The 21572-nt window shown below is 48.2% G+C and overlaps 1 protein-coding gene across 1 annotated transcript in view; it reads left to right on the forward strand.

The window, feature by feature from the left end:
• The window catches only part of MRC2 (mannose receptor C type 2), a 64798-nt gene that overhangs the window by 11199 nt on the left and 32027 nt on the right, over positions 1 to 21572 (forward strand). The window lies entirely within an intron of this gene.

Raw genomic sequence — 21572 nt, forward strand, 5'->3', positions numbered from 1 at the left:
CACTGCACTCCAGCCTAGGCAACAGAGTGAGACTTTGTCTTAAATAAATAAACAAACAAAGTGCAAGGATCACTGGAAATGAAGGAAATTAGCTTTCTTTAACTACTTAAACTAGCAAAAACAGAAAAGCTAGTATTGGCGGAGCTGTGAAGAAGCCAATATATCTGACTGGGAGACTGTAAATTGGTTCTGTTTTTCAGGATTCAGTCTTTCGGACAATATGTAAGAAACTGGATATGTAAGACTTCCTATCCTTTGATGTCATAATTTTACTTTTGGTAATTTATAAGATATTAATCTCAAAGATAAAAAAATGTTCTTAGAATTGTTTTTAAGAGACTGGGTCTCACTCTGTCACCCGGGCTGGAGTGCAGTGGCACAATCATAGTTCACTACAGCCTCAAACTCCTGGGCTTAAGCAATGCTCCCGCCTAAGCCTCCTGAGTTGTTGGGACTACAGGCTTGAGCCACAGCCTTTAGTAGCAAAACAAATTGGAAACCACATGATGGATGATTTACGTAACTTTAAGTGACAAATATATGGCTAATGATTCTTTTTTTTTGAGACAGAGTTTTGCACTTGTTGCCCAGGCTGGAGTACAATGGCTTGATCTTGGCTCACTGCAACCTCTGCCTCCTGGGTTCAAGCAATTCTTCTGCCTCAGCCTCCCGAGTAGCTGGGATTACAGGCACCTGCCACCATGCCCAGCTATTTTTTTTTTTTTTTTTTTTTTGTATTTTTAGTAGAGACGGGGGTTTCTTCATGTTGGTCAGGCTGGTCTCGAACTCCTGACCTCAGGTGATCTGCCTGCCTTGGCCTCCCAAAGTGCTGGGATTATAGGTGTGAGCCACCACGCCTGGCCAGCTGATTCTTACAAGGAAAGTTCTGAGGACCGTGAGACAATCTTACAACATTTAATATGCACATACTGGAAACAAGATGCATACCTGACATTCACCTGTCCATTTATTCATTCAGTTAACTGGTGTCTTTGTTCATTCATTCAGTTAACTGGTGTCTTTGTTTTTGTTTTCTTTCCTGAACATTGAAAACGTTCCACGCATGGTATTTGGTGCTGCCAACACCGTGGTGAGCAGGCTAGGCATGATTCCTCCTTTCCTGAGGCTTGCATTTTGAAAGCAGTCCCTTCCCAATACAGAGTGCCATAAATAATCTCAAACGTACACTGATTTCATTTGCAGGTGCACTTTTGGTTTTATATATTTTTTTTTTTCAGACACTGTCTCGCTCTGTTGCACAAGCTGGAGTGCAATGGTGGGATTCACTGCAGCCTCGACCTCCTGGGTTGAAGTGATCTTTCCCCCTCAGCCTCCCCAGTAGGTGAGAATGCAAGCACACCACCACCACTGGCTAATATTTAATTTTTTTTTTTTTTTTTTAGATGGAGTCTCGCTCTGTCGCCCAGGCTGGAGTGCAGTGGCACGATCTCGGCTCACTGCAAGCTCCACCTCCCAGGTTCACGCCATTCTCCTGCCTCAGCCTCCCGAGTAGCTGGGACTACAGGCGCCCGCCACCACGCCCGGCTAATTTTTTTTTTTTTTTTTTTTTTAGTAGAGACAGGGTTTCACCGTGTTAGCCAGGATGGTCTCGATCTCCTGACCTCGTGATCTGCCCGCCTCAGCCTCAGCCTCAGCCTCCCAAAGTGCTGGGATTACAGGCGTGAGCCACCACGCCCGGCCTAATTTTTTTTTTTTTTTTTTTTTTTTTTTTTTAATAGAAACAAGGTCTTGCTCTGTTGCCCAGGCTGGTCTCAAATTCCTGGCCTCAAGTGATCCACCTCAGCCTCTCAAAGTGCTGAAGTTACAGGCATAAGTCACCATGCCTGGCCTGTGGGTGCAATTTTTAAGTTCATTAAGAGAAAGATGGGCTGGGTGCGATGGCTCATGCCTGTAATCCCAGCACTTTGGGAGGCCGAGGTGGGTGGATCCGGAAGGTGGAGGTTGCAGTGAGCTGAGATGGCGCCATTGCACTGCAGCCTGGGCAACAGACCGAAACTCTGTCTCAAAAAAAAAAAAAAAAAAAAAAAAAAAGAAAAGAAAAAAGAAAGATGGAGGCAATCAACTGCTCTAAAACCTTAGACCTAGGAACAGGAACCTGTCTGACAGTGGAGAGAATGACTCGCAGACAAACTAGCCTGGCTGAATAGGAAGGACTCAACAGGAAGCAGCTTTGCAGGCATATTGGTCCCCAAGAAAAGGGGATTCTGGTATTACCCCATAAAAACTTAACCTCATTCCTGAAGGATCTAAGTCTGTAAGGGCATTGATGGTTTGCAAAGAGCTTGGAAGCACTGTTTATATTAGCGAAAACAAAAATGTACTTGGAAAGAGATACGGATAAATTATAGAGTAGACACAATGAAATGTAACACAGAGGTGAATGAATGGACCCCAGCTATTTGCAACAACATGGGTGAATATTAGAGACATAATGTTGAATGGGGGAAAAGATCCCAGAGGACTGCATATGGTACAATACTCTTTCTCAAACCACTGGAAAAACTGAAAAAATAATACAGTGGGCACCCATATACTCTTCACCTAGAAGCACCAGTTGTTAACATTTTGCCACATTTGCTTATCTCTCTGTGTGTGTGTGTGTGTGTGTGTGTGTGTGTGTGGTGGGTCTGTTTGGTGAAACTTTGAAAGTTAGTTGTAGACATGATATTTCACACCTAAATACTTCAACATGTAACAATTAAAAACAAAGACATGCTACTATGTAACCATAATATCTAATCACACCCAAGAAATAGAGCGGATGCAATTTTTTTTCTCATATGCAGTCCATGTTAGGATTTCTCCATTTGTCCCAATAATGTCCTTTATAGCTGTTTTAAAATTCAGAATTCAATTAGGTGTCATGTCTTTTTAATCTCCTTTAATCTAGAATAGTTGCTTGGCCTTGTTGTCTTTTATCAGCATTGCATTTTTGAGGGTCCCAGGCCAGTTGTTTTGTAAAACATCCCACAGTCTAAATTTGTCTGATTGTTTACTCGTTCCTGGATTCATATTAAACGTTTTTGGAACGGGAACTCATGGGTGATGTTGTGTCCTTCCATTTTGTCACACCAGTGTCAATTTTTTCTCTTACGCTAACTTTGACCATGTTTCAGCTGGTGTCTACCAGATCTCTCCACTAAAAAGGTCCCTTTTCCCTTTTTCTGAGATGAAGTCTCACTCTGTCACCCAGGCTGGAGTGCAGCAGCATGATCTCGGCTCACTGCAACCTCCACCTCCCAGGTTCAAGCAATTATTCTGCCTCATCCTCCCAAGTAGCTGGGATTACAGGTGCCTGACACCATGCCCGGCTAATTTTTGTATTTTTAGTAGAGATGGAGTTTCACCATGTTGGCCAGGCTGGTTGTGAACCCCTGAGCTCAAGTGATCCACATGCCTCAGCCTCCCAAAGTGCTGAGATTACATGCATGAACCACCATGCCTGGCCTCCCCTTTGTATTTAGTAGATAACCTAAGGAATTTTAACCATAGTCTTAAAAAAGCAAAGTTGTTCATAGTAGCATTATTCATAATAGCCAAAAACTAAAAACTAGTGCCAAACTGAAAACCACCCAAATGCCCATCAACGATAGAATGGATGAACTGTGGCAGCTTCACAAAATTGAATATTAGACAGTGATGAGAATGAACAAGCTCCAGTTGCATGCCACAGCATGGATGGAGTTCACAAACTGAGCCAGACGCTACTTCATACCATGTGACCCAATGTATAGAAAACACCAAAATAGCTGGGTGTGGTTGCTCTCGCCTGTAATCCCAGCACTTTGGGAGGCCAAGGCAGGTGGATCACCTGAGGTCAGGAGTTCGAGACCAGCCTGGCCAGCATGATGAAACCCCGTCTCTACTAAAAATACAAAAATTAGCTGGGCATGGTGGCAGGTGCCTGTAATCTCAGCTACTCAGGAAGCTGAGGCAAGAGAATCACTTGAAACCGGGAGGTGGAGGTTGCAGTGAGCTGAGATTACACCATTGCACTCCAGCCTGGGTGACAAAGAGTGAAACTCTGTCAAAAAAAAAAAAAAACAACCAAAATAAAAGACACAACTCATCTGTGCTGTTTGCAGTCAGGAGAGTGGTTACCTTTAGTGTAGGAGAAGGGTACTTAGCAACCAGGGAGGGTTTCAAATAAAATTTAAAAAGAACAACAAACAGGGAAGGGATCTGTAACAAACATGGCAGCTAGCTCATATAAAACCATGAGAAAAACGCAGGAATGTGCAATAGTTTTAAGGCAACTAAGATCAAAATAGATAAGACTATAAAAGATCTGAACGGAGTTCAACAAGAGGAAATGCCAGTGTCTAATAAGCCAATGGAAAATGTTTAAAATCACTAGCAAAACAATTTCACCTCTCGCAACAGTGCCAGGAAAGATTGATATAATAATATATTCAACATAATATTATAATTAGGAAATTCTATTTGTAAGTTAAAGTAATAGCTAGGAAATGATGAAATGAAACGTGATATTATTATATCATGGAATAATATACAGCCATTAAGATGATTTTTACGAATATTTTTAAGGACACAGAAAAATCCCTTTGCCAAAATGTTAAGTGAAAAAAGATCCAAAAATGTTTGCGTTTGGATATGTGCATGTATATTTATGTATATATACGTGTATTACGTGTGTGTATATATATGAATAGAAATATTTTGGATGTATAGATAAAATTGGTAGAAAAATCATAGCAAAATTAAAAGACTGTACTATGCTATCTACTACATAATATATTATTTAACAGGGGTGATTGTAGATGAAATTTTTCTGTTTTAAACATGTCTGGAGGCTGGGTGTGGTGACTCCTGTCTGTAATCACAGCACTTTGGGAGGCTGAGGTAAGTGGATCACTTGAGGTCAGGAGTTTGAGACCAGCCTGGCCAACGTTGTGAAACCCTGTCTTTACTAAAAATACAAAAATTAGCCAGGTGTGGTGATGGGCACCTGTAATCCCGGCTACTTAAGAGGCTGAGGCAGGAGAATTGCTTGAACCCAGAAGATGGAGGTTGCAGTGGGCCGAGATCACGCCATTGCACTCCACCCTGGGCAACAGAGAAAGACTCCATCTGGAAAAATAAAAAAAACATGTCTGGATGCTGGATGCCGTGGCTCACGCCTGTAATCCCAGCACTTTGGGAGGCCAGGAGTTGAAGACCACCTTGGGCAACATAGCAAGACCCCATCTTTACAAAAAATAAAAATAAAAAATAAACATGTTGGTATCTTGGGCCATGGAGTGGCAACGGGCATTCTTTGCCTGTGATCAGTCACGTGACCCCAGCTCCACTGGCGTCCTGTTCTCAGTACTGTCCTGTAATTGGTCAGAGGATGAGCATGTGACTCCTCACAGCCAGTCAGAGCCTCCCTGCGAGGTGGTGTTTTTCAGCGCAGCAGGCAGATCCTCATTTGGGACTTAGGTGAGGGCATAGGGTTCCTTCCCGCTGGTGGGCGAGGGTCAGCTTCCGAGATTCTGCAGGAGAGTCTCTCAAGGGGCACCAGCTGGAGCTGGTTCTGTGTCTGCAGGGAACCACCTGGTGCTCTCTCCATTAATAGCCCGCTACCGCGAGTTTTCTCCTCTTTATCTTTGTGACTTAGCCGAGTGTTCACGGAAGGGGCGGGGGTGGAGGGCTCAAACGCTGTCATACATGTTTGCTTTTCGAAAAACAACAGGACACAAAATTTTATAAACATGAAATGACAGTACCTGGTACGTGACTCGAATGCAACTCAGAAGGGTGCCAGTAAGTTAGGGAATTGGCCTTTGGAAGGCTTCCTTCTTTTAAAAAACTATAATGTTTCCATATAATGTTTTTTGTGCAACAAATGAGAAATGGGAGACCCCATTATCATTTACTAATAGTAAATTTACATAAAATAAGTAAATTTACATTTACATAAAGTAAGCCAGGGTCAGCATCAGATATTTCCGTATAGCCCATATTTTAAACCTTCTCATTCCTCCATTTCAGAAATAAAGAAATTGAGCCTAGAGGCTAAGAGACAGGATCACAGGAGCAAGGAACACGATCCAGGTCTGGTTCCTTTGCATGGTCCTCTAGAAACATTATATACATTCATCTCAAATATATATATGTATATGTTATATATATACACACACATATTATATATATATAATATACATATTGTGTGTCTGTATATATATAGACACATTATATATATATTATATGTGTGTGTGTGTGTATATATATATTATATACATATTTTTTTTTGAGATGGAGTCTTGCTCTGTTGCCCAGGCTGGAGTGCAGTGGCATGATCTTGGCTCACTGCAGCCTCAATCTTCTGGGCTCAAGCAATCCTCCCTTCTCAGACTCCTGAGTAAGCAGGACCACAGGTGTGCACCACCAACCGCAGCTAATTTTTTTTTTCTGTATTTTATGTAGAGATGGGGTTTTGCCATGTTGCCCAGGCTGATCTCAAACTCCTGAGCTCAAGCAATCCACCTGCCTCAGCTTCCCAAAGTGCTGGGATTATAGGCTTGAGCCACCGCACCCAGCTTTCCCTGTATAAAACTTTATAGAGATGTTTTCATGTTGTTTCATAATGTTCTTCTTTCATTCAGCAATATGTCATCAATGTATTTCTGCCCAACACTTCTATTGGCTACATAGGGTTCTGTTGTGTGAGTGGACCATAACTTTCCCCTATTGGACATTTAGGTGATTTCTCTGTCCCTCTCTCTCTTTTTTTAAGAGGCAGGGTCTCATTATGTTGCCCAGGCTGGTCTTGAACTCCTGGGCTCAAGCAGTCTTCCCACCTCAGCCCCAAAGTGCTGGGTTTATAGGTGTGATGCCACCATGCTGGGCAGGTCAGTTCTCATTGTCACTGATAGAAGTGTCACTGTGTGCATTGTAGCACGCTGGACTCCTTGCTCAGACCTGAAGTCTTATGTGGATCCCAGTCAGGGTGAAAAGGTGGCTTGACCTATGTCAACTTGATGCCTCTGAAGGTACCTACCCACTTCTTTGTTGTCAGCAGTGTCTGCTCCTTGGCACCAGGATTGGGTGGTTGGTCTCATCCATCTGGACCCTCTCCCAGGAGGATCTTGTTTGGTTTACTCACCCTCTCCAAATGTGCTGGGTTTAGTGTCGAACTCTGCATATATGAGTTCAAGTCCCACAGGGTTAAGTTTGAAACAAAGGACAGATGCACACATATATTCTGTCTCTTTTTAATTACCAAATACATTAATTGTAGAAAATACAAAGAGAAGAAAATAAAAATCAACAGCTATCTCATAAGTCAGTCATAACCACTATTAACACCTGGGTATGTACAGTTGTTCTGGAACCCTGGTGTACCCCAGAATTGCTTGGGACTCTTGTTTACAATCTAGATATTCCATCACTCCAAGATTCTAATTCAGTAGACCTGCTCTAGGGCCCGCACGACGGCATTGTAAATAAGCTCACCAGGCGATTTGGACACCCAACTTTAAGAACAAGAATGCAAAAGCGTCTTTCTAGACATTTCTTGATATAAAAGAAAATAAAAATGAAGTTATACTGTATATTCATTTTTGCTTTTTTTTTTTTTGAGACAGAGTCTTGCTCGTTCGCCCATGCTGGAGTGCAGTGGCGTGATGTCGGCTCACTGCAACCTCTGCCTCCTGGGTTCAAGTGATTCTCCTGCCTCAGCCTCCTGAGTAGCTGGGATTACAGGGGCATGCCACCATGCCTGGTTAATTTTTTGTAATTTTAGTTGAGAAGGGGTTTCACTATGTTGGTCAGGCTGGTCTCGAATTCCTGACCTCAGGTGATCCACCCGCCTTGGCCTCCCGAAGTGCTGAGATTACAAGCATGAGCTGCCACGCCCCACCATTTTTGCTTTAGAAACAAAGTCAGCAACAGAATGTGAACTTCTGTGCCTAAATACCCTTTATACTTTTCTGTTGTGTGCACAGTATTCCATTAGATGAATATATTTCCATTTACTTAGTCAACACTATATTGTTGGACATTAGTTGTTCCCCCATCATTGCTATTGTAAATAATGCTGTGTAGCTAAATCTTTGTATACATTCTTAATTCTTTCCTTAAGTTAAATTCCTAGGAAATGAATTCTGGGGTCAAAGTGTTCGTTCTTTTGAAGGTTTTTGATAGATGCTGCCAATTTTTCCAGCAAAAAGTTTGCCCCACTGGGGCTACTACTCCCATGAGCTCCTTTTGTGAGGAGCCGTGAGGTGAGACCTTCCCATCCATGATCTCAGCCAGCCCTGCCAGCTACCCAGTAGGCAGCACAAGGTACCTGCTCAGTGGTACCTGCTAAGTGCTCAGGGGTTGGTCTACGCAGTGGACAGGAGGAGTGTTTTCTCCACTGACCAGAGGAGGACACTGAGAGTGGAGGGGTCAAGTGACTCGCTCAGGAACCAGGACTCAAACCCAGCTTTGAATCTAGAGCCTGAGTTCTCTTCACCACCCCATTAATTTTTAATTGATATTAGAGAGGGACGAACAGGCCGGGCGTAGTGGCTCACGCCTGCTATCCCAGCACTTTGAGAGGCCCAGGCGGGCGGATCACTTGAGGTCAGGAGTTCAAGACCAGCCTGGCCAACACGGCGAAACCCCATCTCTACTAAAAATACAAAAATAAGCTGAGTGTGATGGCACACGCCTATAATCCCAGCTACTCAGGAGGCTGAGACAGGAGAATCACTTGAACCCGGGAGGCGGAGGTTGCGTGACTGCGCAAGGGTCCCGGCGAGGGTCCCAGGCCAACTCCTCCTGTCCCAGTGTCTGCCAGGCCAAGGGGTGTGGGCGCTGCCCCACCTCTTTCCACACTTTCCCTTCCAGCTGCGTTGTGAGTGACCTCATTTTCCCTTTACAGCTGCCCTTGGAGTTTATTTCTGCAGAACCGGAATGTGGCTGAAAGAGTGCACACCCTATCTGCCCTGCCCTGGCCCTTCCAGAGAGCCCCCTACTTTTCCCTGACACATCCTCCTCTTCTCCTTGCCTCTCCCTCCTGGGAGACCTGAGGAGGGGTCCAGAGTTCAAAGACAGAAACAAATGGTGGTTGCAAGGGACTGGGCACCCATGGGAATTGGGGTCGGGGGAGGACTTTGCATCTGGACCGTGGGTTTATTTTTCTTTTAATTCTTCTGAAGAGCAGCTTACACACTGGAGTCCTTGGCCGTATTTCCTCTTATCGTTTCTTCTTATCCAGATTGCAGTGTCTGCTAAGCCTGGTTCCCAGGCCCTCCGCTGTGAAACACAAACAGATTCTTGAGCTCGCTGCCCAAAACTGGGCAGAGGCTCTTGCTTAAATATCAAAAGCAGTAATGGTCTTCCATTACTCCGTGCTCCCCAGGTACAGAGGGACAGGAAGACTTCTCTCCCTTTGTCCTCCCAGAAACCCAGGAGATAGGTCTTATTCATGTCCTTCCCAAATCGAGGCTCACGGAAGTGAGGCAGCCAATCCCAGGGCCCAAGGGTCCAAGCAGAGGTGTGAACCTGGGTAGGTCCACATTCTAGAGCTGCCCTCCCAAGCCCTCCACCATAGTGCCTCCTGGAGGTGGGGGCAAGGCCCGGCTGATCTGTCATCACAGAAGTTGGCAAGTGTTTAATCTTTGTCTAGAATTTTAAAGGGAGATCTTGAAGGTTCCCAGGCAAGAACGATTCTAAATTCACTTGACTTTAAAGAGTGCCATTTGGGTGCGGTGGCTCGTGCCTATAATCCCAGCACCTTGGGAGGCTGAGGTGGATGGATCACCTGAGGTCAGCAGTTCAAGACCAACCTGGCCAACATGGCGAAACCCCGTCTCTACTAAAAATACAAAAATTAGCCAGGCATGGTGGTGGGCGCCTGTAATCCCAGCTACCTGGGTGGCTGAGGCAGGAGAATCCCTTGAACCCGGGAGGTGGAGGCTGCACTGAGCCGAGATTTCATCATTGCATTCCAGCCTGGGTGACAGAGAGAGACTCTGTCTCAAAAAGAGTGCCGTGCCTTGCTTTTAGAACCAAACAAGTGATCCTTGAATGTTGCCACGTCAGGAGGGCAGGGAATTGCCAATGTGTGGAGCAACAGCTCATTAGGAAACGTGCCTTCATTTCTCAGTCATATTGTGCTGTGTTTCAAATGTGTCTCATGTCTACTATGCAGCGTGTCACAGTGTCATTTGACATCAATCATGTCTGCAGGGCAGCAGACCCCACCCCACCAAAATAGATGCAGCCGTCTTGTCATTCTTTTTTTTTTTTTTTTAGACAAGAGTGTCGCTCTGTCGCCGAGGTTGGAGTGGCACTATCTCTGCTCACTGCAACCTCCGCCTCTGGGGTTCAAGTGATTCTCCTGCCTCAGCCTCCTGAGTATCTGGGACTACAGGCACCCGCCACCACACCCGGCTAAGTTTTGTATTTTTAGTAGAGACAGTGTCTCACCATGTTGGCCAGGCTGGCCTTGAACTCTTGGCCTCAAGTGATGTGCCTGCCTCAGCCTCCCAAAATGCTGGGATCACAGGCATGAGCCACCATGCTTGGCCATCATTCTTAATAGACACCAGGATACTGAAAAATGCTTTGCCACTCAGAAAAACAAGGGTACAAGCATGATACTATATGGCCACTCTCATTCCACTTCAGTGTGTGTGTATGGTGGGGGTACAAAAGGGATGGGTGGAGACTGTGGCAAACTGGCAAGCCCACACCCCTCCCAGGTGGGCAGCTGCACCAGCTCTTGTGGCTGGCACCCTGCAGGCATGCTGCCTCGACTGGAAATCCACATTTTTATGTGTAATCTCTCTCACACACCCTGAAGCCAAACACAACTTGCCTGTGGGCTATCACCTAAAATATGGAGGCTAGCTGGAGTCAGCTCTGGAATAAGTCTGCCTGGCATGCTTCCCAGCTCTTCCCCTTATTAACTGTGTTATCAAGATGTTAATCTCTCAGTTATTTAATCCCTCAGTTTCCTTATCTGTCGAGTGCAGATCAGAATTTTACCTACATCTGAGGGTTGTCATAAGGATTAACGAAAAGCCTTGGAACCCACTGTCTGGTGCCTGGACGCGCATGGTTAATGCCTGGTATTCTTTGTATCTCTTTTTACAAGCGCAGGGTGACCACAGGTCCCAGTTTGCCGGGGGCAGGCCTGGTTCATGCTTGTGGTGCTGGTGTAATGATCACTAACTTGCCATTTCACTGTCGGTATTGACGTAAATGATATGGTTTGCCTAGAGAAGCAAATACTGGCACAGTGCTGTTTAGGACTCTTATGAGGTTTAGACCTAATACAAAGGCCACGGTCCGGGTTCCTTGGACATCCCTGGACAAGTCACTTAACCTTTCTGTGTTCAGTTTTCCCATTCTAAAGGATGGGCAAGATGAATTCTAAGATCCCTCCGTTCACAGTCATTCTGTCATTTGACAAACATCTTTTTTTTTTTTTTTTTTTTTTTTTTGAGACACGGCCTCGCTCTGTCGCCAGGCTAGAGTGCAGTAGCGCGATCTCGGCTCATTGCAACCTGTGCCTCCTGGGTTCAAGCAATTCTTCTGCCTCAGCCTCCCAAGTAGCTGGGACTACAGGCGAGCGCCACCACGCCCAGCTAATTTTTGTGCTTTTAGTAGAGACAGGGTTTCACCATGTTGACCAGAATGGTCTCTATCTCTTGACCTTGTGATCCGCCCACCTCGGCCTCCCAAAGTGCTGGGATTACAGGCGTGAGCCACCGCGCCTGGCTGACAAACATCTTTCACAAGCTCAGACTCATGCCAGGCAAAGGTCCAGGGCATGGAGAAGCCAAGGGCAGAGCCTGGGTCCTCAGTGGGCGCTTGGCCAGTGAAAACCTCCAGTGCAGGTTGTTGGGAATCTCTACCTTTTTTGTCAAGTGTCACTTGAAAGACCATTACCAAGAAATTGAATTGAATGTTAATTTTTTTTTCCTTTTTTATGGAGACGAGTTTCACTCTGTCCTCCAGGCTAGAGTGCAGTGGTGCGATCTGGGCTCACTGTAACCTCCTCCTCCCGGGTTCAAGCAATTCTCCTGCCTCAGTCTCCTCAGGCATACACCACCACACCCGCCACCATACCCGGCTAATTTTTGTATTTTTCTTAGAGATGGAGTTTCACCATGTTGGCCAGGCTGGTCTCAAACTCCTGGCCTTAAGTGATCCACCTGCCTCGGCCTCCCAAAATGCTGGAATTAAAGGCGTGAGCCACCGTGCCCTGCCTGACTGTTAATATTTTAAACCTCAGTTTCTCATGAACTAATCATTCTGGTTGAATACATTTCTCTACACATTTCTTTTGTTTGTGGGGGAGTATCTAATTTTTTTTTTTAAGTCAGAAAACATAAATTTTCACTATGGAAAATTGTAAATTACAGAAAGGCCCAAAGATTTTCTTCATTTCTGTTGACTCTTCAATGAACCGGAGGGGCACCTGTAATATTTCTGCTTTCGGTTACTCCCCACCCCACACACCTTGTAGACACTTGGTCAAAACTACATTTTAAAAAAATGCTTTCCCCCAAATTCGTGTGGATGTCTCCTAATACAGTCAGTCAGTCACTCACTGGTTCGTCCTCAATCAACCAGGCGTGGAGTCCTAACCTGTCCATGATTTTAAGAAGGGACAGGCGCACGACACCCCCGCACGGAGAAATGAACAGGTGTGGCTCGGCAGAGGCCTTCCGGACCTGCTTTATGGAGTGGTGGCCGCTGTCGGCGATGGGGTCCCCGCGAGGGCACAAGGGATCGCGTGGCCACGGCGAGGCTCTGCCTCCGCCCCGCGCTCCGGGTCTCATTCCCGAATTCTGCCCTCAGCGGCCTGGTCAATGAGGTTGGATCGTTGGCCCAGAAAGCCACTTCCTGCCGCGACTGGAGCCAGCCGTCGTTGTGAAAGTTCCCCCCAGGGGGAAGGAAGTGGCTCTTGGGCTGTTTATTTTGGCTGCGGGCTCGCAGACGGCGCCGGGGGCAGCGGCCACGCAGACAGGGCATTTGTCTAGCTGGGCGGGAGGCGGAGGAGCGGGAAGCGCCACAGATTGAGGGGCGCACGGCGGTGGAGGGAGGGGCGCACGGCGGTGGAGGGAGGGGCGCCCAGTGGAGAGGGGGCGCACGGTGACGGAAGAAGTGGCGCCGCTTGGGGGGGTGCACGGTGGCAGGGGGAGGGGTGCTGCGTGGAGGGAGGGGCACACGGTGGCGGGGGCAGGGGTGCCCCTCGGGGAGCAGAGGCAGAGAAGACTCGGAACTCCAAGAGCAGGTGGATCTGGGAGCCCCAGATCCCGGGCACTGGGTTGGAGGAGAAAGGGGTCAAGGTGTGCCCGCCCCAGGGATGCTCCGACTCTGGGGATCCAGGCCTGGTGACCCCCGGTGAGGAAGAGCCAGTGGGAGGAAAGGGCCGGGCCCTGCCCGGAGCAGAGGTTGGAGGCGAGAGCGATTGCTGCTTGCTGTAGCGCGGCCGCTCTCCAGTTCCTCCGGCAAGGGGGGCCTGGGGGAGGACTGGCCGAAAATACTGTGATGCTTTGGTCTAAGACAAAAGCCAGCAGGGGATGAGATCAAACACCATGACACTGCGAAGGAGAAGGCCAGCGCGGGTGAGGATTTGCCTTCCCAGAGAACCCCAGGGGCGGGGCTAGCTTCCACCCAGCCCGCATTACCCCCACCCCCGCCCCCACCCCCGGGGCGGGGTCTGGGGGGATCAGCAAAACCGCGGGAAAGGTGACAGTCGCCTTCCCCACCACCGCCTGTGTTTAGTAGGTGGAGGGACAGTCCCACCTCTCCACCCATTCCCTGCCAGAGTGTGATTTAATGTCTTCCTAGAACACAGGATATCACAGTCTGCAACACAGAGATTTGAAGTGGGGAGAAAAGCATCTCTGGAAATGACTGGTGGGGGAAGCCCGCCACTGCTCTACAAAGGGTGGCTTGTGACAGCAACAGCGCAACACTGGGACTGTGTGTGTAGGTTTTAGGCACAAGCGCTTTAAGCTGTGGGAGGAAAGCAGTTTGGCCTGGCTGGGATGGAGGGGCTGTTGGGGAGGAGGGAGGAGGATGTGAAAAGGGGAAGGTGGCCGGTAGAGGGAAACCCGCCATAGTTCAGGATATCGGTGAGGATGTTGCACAGCTGGGCAAGGTATTGGGCTTCGATATCATGTAACGCCCCGTCCTCCATGGAAGCGATGCCCGCCTCGTCCAGCCCAGGATCTAATGTGCATGCATGTACGTGGACACAGTCTCTAGCCAGGGGTGGTGCAGGGTGGGGTGCTGGGTCCCCAGGGTTGGCCTCTTAGCAGGGTGGGGCTGGCAGCTTCTGCTGACTCAGGGACATTTCCAGGCCTGGCCTCGAGGTTAAGCAGCTCATTGAAAACAGCTGCTCCTCTTGGCTGGCGGCCCTTTCAGGCGGCCTCTGGCTCTCCCTGGTATGACCCCTCGCTTCTGCGTGGCCTGGGGAGGGGCAGTGAAGGGAGAGAGGCTCAGAGGCTGGAGGCCACCCTGGCATGCCCTCAGGGATGGAACTGAGTCCCCTCCAGGGCTGGCCAGCTGTCCTCCAGCCCCCAGCTTTCCAGGAGCTAAGCCAGGTGGTCGCTGGGCCCTGTGTTCTTGCCTGCAGCCTTTGCTTCTGCGGTTCGGCAGCTTGGACCACCTTCCTTGTCCTTGGAATGCCTTCCTTGTCCTTGTCTCTGCTTGTGCCTTTCAGGGTTTTATGTGACATGCCTCTCATTCAACACATATTTGTTGAGAGTCCGCTGCATGCCAGGCACCATGCTAGAATTAACTTCTCATCTGCCTCCTTCATCTGTGATGTCTTGTGGGGAGCAGCCGTCTTATCTGAGGTCAGACCTCTGGCTGCCTCTGTGGATGGGCTGAGTCCGGGGAAACTGCAGAAACAGCTGAGGGTTTTGCTCCAGAGACACAAACTGTTGTCAAGCCTTTGCACTCAGCCTCGCGACTTCACCAAAGCATTGTGTGCCTTGAAGCAGACAGGACGGGAGACGAGGCCTCAGTGACCATCAACAAGGAGGGAGGAAATGGGTTACTCAATGTAGGGCAAATTGCTTTAAAACCCAGTTGCCCATGAGCACAGGCATGTTTCCCAGGTGATGACCTGGATGTCTGAGAAGCAAGAAGTGTGGACTACATCAGAAATATTCCTATCAAACTAGACACGGTGGCTCACACCTAGAAACCCTGCACTTTGGAAGGCCAAGGTAGGAGGATCAGGAGGTTGGGGCCAGGAGTTCAAGATCAGCCTGGGCAACAAAGCAAGACCCCCTCTCTACAAAAAGTAAAAACAATTAGCTGCGGCTGGGTGCGGTGGCTCTCGCCTGTAATCTCAGCACTTTGGGAGGCCGAGGTGGGCGGATCACAAGGTCAGGAGATTGAGACCATCCTGGCTAACACGGTGAAACCCCGTCTCTACTATAAATACAAAAAAATTAGCCGGGCGTGGTGGCGGGCGCCTGTAGTCCCAGCTACTCGAGAGGCTGAGGCAGGAGAATGGCGTGAACCCAGGGGGCGGAGCCTGCAGGGGGTGGAGCCTGCAGTGAGCGGAGATCGCGCCACTGCGCTCCAGGCTGGGCGACAGAGCAGACTCCGTCTCAAAAACAAACACACACTTTGGGAGGCCGAGGTGGGCGGATCACGAGATCAGGAGATCGAGACCATCCTGGCTAACACGGTGAAACCCCGTCTCTACTAAAAATACAAAAAATTAGCCGGGCGTGGTGACCGGCGCCTGTAGTCCCAGCTACTCGAGAGGCTGAGGCAGGAGAATGGCGTGAACCTGGGAGGAGGAGCTTGCAGTGAGCCGAGATTGCGCCACTGCACTCTAGCACGAGCAACAGAGCGAGACTCCGTCTCAAAACAAACAAACAAAAAGCAATTAGCTGGGCATGGTGGGGTGCATGCTTATAGTCCCAGCTACTCTGGGGGCTTAGGTGGGAGGATCACTTGAGCCCAGGAATTCAAGGCTGCAGTGAGCTATGATCATGCCACTGCACTCCAGCCTGGACAACAGAGTGAAACTCTGTCTCTTTAAAAAAAAAAAAAAAAAAAAGAAAAAAAAGAAAGAAATATTTCTATCACACTTCATTTATCTGGAAAGTTCATTTCTATCTATCACCTTCACCCCCAACCGTGCAGGCTTAAACTTTTCCATGGATTGCTTCATGAGTTCAGCCTCTCCAGCTTCATTATAAACGCATGAGGGCAGAGGCCATGTCTTCTTTTGATTCCTAGGCTGAATGCAGTGGCGTGATTATAGCTCACTACTGCCTCAGACTCCCGGGCTCAGTTAGTCCTCCTGCCTCAGCCTCCCGAGTAGCTGGGACCACAGTCACATGCCACCACACCTGGCTAATTTTTTTTTTGAGACGGAGCATCACTCTGTTGCCAGGTTGGGGTACAGTGGTGCAATCTCAGCTCACTGCAACCCCCGCCTCCTGGGTTCAAGCGATTCTCCTGCCTCAGCCTCCTGAGTGGTTGGGACTACAGGTGCGCGCCACCATGCCCCGCTAATTTTTGTACTTTTAGTAGAGATGGAATTTCACCATGTTGGCCAGGCTGGTCTCAAACTCCTGACCTCGTGATTCACCTGCCTCGGCCTCCCAAAGTGCTGGGATTACAGGTGTGAGCCACCATGCCCAGCCTACAACCTGGTTAATTTTTAAATTTTTTTTGTAGAGACGGGATCTCGCCATGTTGCCTAGGCTTTTCTTGAACTCCTGGGCTCAAACGATCTTCCCACCTTAGCCTTTCAAAGTGCAGGGATTACAGGCGTAAGCCACTGTGCCCAGCATCTGGTTCATTTTTAATTTCCCTAACAGTGCTTCATAAATGATTATCATCTGTATGGGATAAGAAAGCCCCCGAGGGAGCAGCCAGAAGGATGATTAGGAGAATGGGCTGAGGGTCCAGCCTCCAGGCACCTCCTCTGACATGACCTTGGTGCTGCAGCCGACCGAAGAGGCTGGTCTGACAGGTCAGAGGAGGTCCTAGAGCAGTAGCCTGCCAGGAAATAAGGAGAATGGGACAGAAACCCAATGCAGACAAGCTCATTAAAAAAGGGAATGCAGGAGCCCAGCTGGCTGCAGATGATCCTGAGTGTTTCACAGAATGGAGGAAAGAGCCTCAGGGATTCAGGGACAGGACGTCCAGCCTCTCTAGGACTCACTTCTTCTCTTTCCATCTCTTTGTCCCGTTTCACTCTGCTTTTCTTTATATATTATCCCCTCATCATAGGAAGCATGGCCATTGGCAGCCCCAGCCTAGCAATCTTAATAAAAAGAGAAAGCTTTATGTGTTCCAGGGGAGTTCTCTGATCAGCCCTGTTTGAGTTATGTGCCCCATCACTGTGGCCAAGGGGATAGACACTGTCATCAGCTCAAGAGTGAGCCTTGTGCCCACCCACACATCCACATAGCCAGAGGTACATGATACAAGGAGAACAAGAAGGGGATGGGAAGTTTCCTGGGAAGATAAAGGCAGCTCAGTGAGGTCACAGATTGTTGTCGTTGCCATGTCTTCATTGTAGAGCCCAGCGCCCTGCCAGACCATATGGTGATAAGGGCTGGGATCATGTCTATATTGTTCACAATACCCTCAGTGCCTAATGCCCTGCTGGCATCTATGAAATTCTCAATACATCATTGTTGGATGAATGAATGAATAAATGAATGAATCACACCCAGCCAGTGCTCAGTGCACAGCTCCCTGCCTAGCTTCATTCATTTCTTCATTTACTCAATAAGAACATATTGAGCCACAGCTTGATGCATAGCACTGTGCTAGGCATGGGTTGATTGCCTACAAAATGCAGGAAAGTGGTCTTTGTCCTTGGGGAAGAGAATCCCAAGATCCTTGTGAGGGGCCCTGCACCTTCTGTGGGGGGCACTTTTGCTCCCTGCACTGACACCTGATGCTCCCATGCATATGGATGAGGCTGGGGGGGTGGGTGAAGCTGGAGGGGCGCTCTCTGGATGGGGGTGGGGGGCATCAGGCCTCTGCAGTCTGAGCTCCCTCTACCCGCTTTGTATGTGCTTGATGAAGCACGGGTACAAAGAACACAGAGCCAGCTCTCAGGATGCCTTTTCTCTTTCCCCAGCAGTTCCAGCCCAGCCTGAGCGTGCACTCCCCCTCCACTAGGCCTTGGAGAAAGAGCCTCTTTTCAGTGAGGGCCCAGGCCCACCGACCACTTCGGGTGGAAAATGCTCTCAAGAACCCCCTGACCCCGGCTTGGCAGAGTCCCCCCGGATCCACCTACAGGAATACCCCCTCAGCCTCTCCTTTGCTTTGCAGAGCTCCTGCACGCCTCTCCTTGGCTTTCTGATTCCTCAGCCTTTTCTCATTTGCTGCCAAATGAGAAAATGCAAGAGGTTGCCTTTGTCCTCTTTTGCTGCCAAATGAGAAAATGTGACCTGCGTTCTTCAGTGCCTCCTCCACATTGCAGTCTTCAGATCTCTGCCCAGCGGAGTCGCTCGGCCCTTGGGAGGCACAGAGCTCCTTGCAACGCCCCCAGACACCTGGGATTTTAAAGGCTTGTTTGCTCTTATGCCCGGCATTTCTCCTCTAACTGGATTACAAATCCTGCAAGGGGAGGGACGGTGCTGCGAGTTTCCTCGTGGTCCCAGCATTGCCTGGAACATGCCATGTACCTAGCAGAAAGTTGGGTGGATTTGAACCCAGAGCCTAGGATGTCAGCGGGAGGAGGGGGCCTCAAAGCTGTACCTCATGTGACAAAGGAGGAAACTGAGGCCTGAAAGGTACTTCTGTTGGACATTCTAATCCCGTCCCCTTTCTGGGCTTCAGTGTCCTCTGTCAAGTGAGGGGAGGTTGGCCTGACCCTGGGAGTAGCCCCTCCCGACTAACCTGGACCTCTTTCGGACCCTTCATTCACCGTTTGCTACAACTGCTACAGCCCACCTGGCATTGATTTAGCACACTTGTGGATTTTCTGGCTGGGGAGGAGAGGAAGATAACGTCCTCTTGGGCTGTTGTGGGCTCATGTGAAGTTTTGGGCTTCGTTTTCCAGTCCTATCTCTGAGAAACATCTACAAAACAAGCAATAATTTTTTTCCTTTTCTGGCCCCAGGCCCCTTTGACTACCTCCTGCCAAGGCCATTTTCTGTTACTACTGCCTGGAGTAGAGTTTCTGAGAACCAGATACCTACTCCTTAAAGGAAGCTTGGGCAGGCATGGATCAAGTCCTGGAGCTGGTTTATGGTTTCTGGTGGGTGGCTGAAAGATGACCTAGTCTGTTTGGGCTGTTATAACACAATACCATAAACAGATGGCTTGTAAACAATAGAAATGTATTTCTCATGGCTTTGGGGGCTGAGAAGTCTAAGATCAAGGTCCCTGCCGATTCATGTCTGGTGAGGGCCACTTCCTCGTGGACAGCTATCTTCTCACTGTACCCTCACATGGTGGAATAGGGGAGGGTCTCTCTGGGGTGTCCTTTATTAGGACAGTCATCCTATTCATGAAGGCTCTTCCCTAATGACCTAAGCACCTCCCAAAGGCCTCACATCCTAATGCCATCACCCTGGGGGGTTAAGATTTCAACACAGGCCGGGCGTGGTGGCTCACTCTTGTAATCCCAGTACTCTGGGAGGCCAAGGTGGGAGGCTCACCTGAGGTCAGGAGTTTGAGACCAGCCTGGCCAACATGGTGAAACTGCGTCTGTACGAAAAATACAAAAATTAGCTGAGCATGGTGACGCAGGCCTGTAGTTCCAGCTACTTGGGAGGCTGCTGAGGCAGAAGAATCGCTTGAACCCGGGAGGCGGAGGTTGCAGCAGTGAGCAGAGATCGCGCCACTGCACTCCAGCTGGGGCAACAGAGCGAGACTCTGTATCAAAAAAAAAAAAAAAAAAAAGATTTCAGCACATGAATTTTTGGAGGTTGACACATTCAGTTCCTGGCAGGAGGGAAGGAGCAGGTTCAAGGCAGGGGACCCAGAGATTAGCTGTGGCAGTTGTCCTAGGGGTACTTTAGGAAGCTCACTTTGTCCTGCCCAGAGAGGAACCCCATCAAAGTGCTGTTAGAGGACAGAGGGACAGGGTCCCTGCCCCAACCTACACTCCCATGGTGGTGTTTTGAGCATCAGTGACAGGAGCTGTGGGCACTATGTTTTAGGAAAAGTAATCTGGCTGTTGGAACAAGGAGCAGAAAGATAGGCTGGTTGTTTGTGATTATTATCTAGGCATGAAATTTGTTCATTCATGCATACGTTCATTTGATCCTTCAGTATTTAAGCATTACTGTGTGTCAGGCAGAACTGTAGGTGCTGGAGATACAGTGGTGGAGAAGACAGAAAACAAGAGCGTGTCAGATAGCAAGTTCTGGTTCTGGAAGTGGCAGAGTAGCTTGTGTCAGTCTAACTCTCTGGCCAAGAATGCTTATAGACTAAGGGAAAAATATAAAATATGGTGATTATGGTGATTTGAAGGCACTGGACAGCAATTAAAACCAGACAGAGGTAGAGACGAAAAAATCCTTGAAAGTAAAAAGTAAACCTGGCACATTTAACCAGCTTTTCCCTGAGCACACTACCTGGTTTGAGGAGCTCACACAGAAAGTTTTACTGCTTAGAGCTTGGGGCCACTAGAAAGGCTAACATTGAGAGGGAAAATCCTGGAAAGGAAGGAGCCATAGAAATTCCTTCTACAGATTCTCCTTAAATCCTTGGTGACTCCTAAACTGTGCATTTGCAGGGTAGGGCTCTAAGCAGCCCAGCAAGAAACAGCAGCTGGGAGGCAGAGGTTTCAGTTGCTACCTGGTGCTGAGGAAACAGAGTTTAAAATTTAAGTTCCACCAAGTTTGAGGGGCTTAGTAATCACCTAAGGTTTTCTTTTGAAATCCCAGAAGGGCCTCACCTTATGATTAAATCCAAAGTTAAGAGCCACATCTGAAGACTAAAGGCAAAACTCAAACAACCCCACCCTAGCAAAGCTTAAAACCAAACCTCCACAGGAGCAAGATAATCCACTGGTAATTTAACTGCCTGCCATAACAAAATCCAGCATTCTTTAGAAGAAGATTTTTTTTAAATCCAGATTCCCTTTAAGATATCACCCCTGACATTCAGTATACAACAAAAAAGTCCAGACTCCTTATGACATTATCCACAATGTCCAGCATATAATAAAAATTAGCAGATAGTAGGCAGCAGGAGATGACCCATAATCAAAAGAAAAAACAGTCAATAGATGCAGATGCACAGACAACCCAGATGGTAAAAAACATCAGATAATAAATGCCCTGAAGAGCATTATAATCAAGTGATATGATAGAGAGTAACTGTGGTCACTTTAAGATTGGGAGGCCAGGAGGATCTCTCTAAAGATGTTACCCTTTTTTGTTGTTTGAAATGTGAAATGCCAGGTAGAGGAAATAATGCATAGGCCCAGAGGCAGGAAACAGCCAGGCTTGTTCAAGGAAGAACAAGGAGGTCAAAGGGACTTGAGCAAGGTGGAGTAACAAGATTTGAGATCAGGCCGTTAGACAGGACCAGATCATGTTAAATTGTGGCTCATAGTAAGAGGCTGAATCTTATTTGAAGAATGATGAATC

The sequence above is a fragment of the Pongo abelii genome, chromosome 19, assembly GCF_028885655.2.
Source record: "Pongo abelii isolate AG06213 chromosome 19, NHGRI_mPonAbe1-v2.0_pri, whole genome shotgun sequence".
Taxonomy (NCBI): Eukaryota; Metazoa; Chordata; class Mammalia; order Primates; family Hominidae; genus Pongo; species Pongo abelii.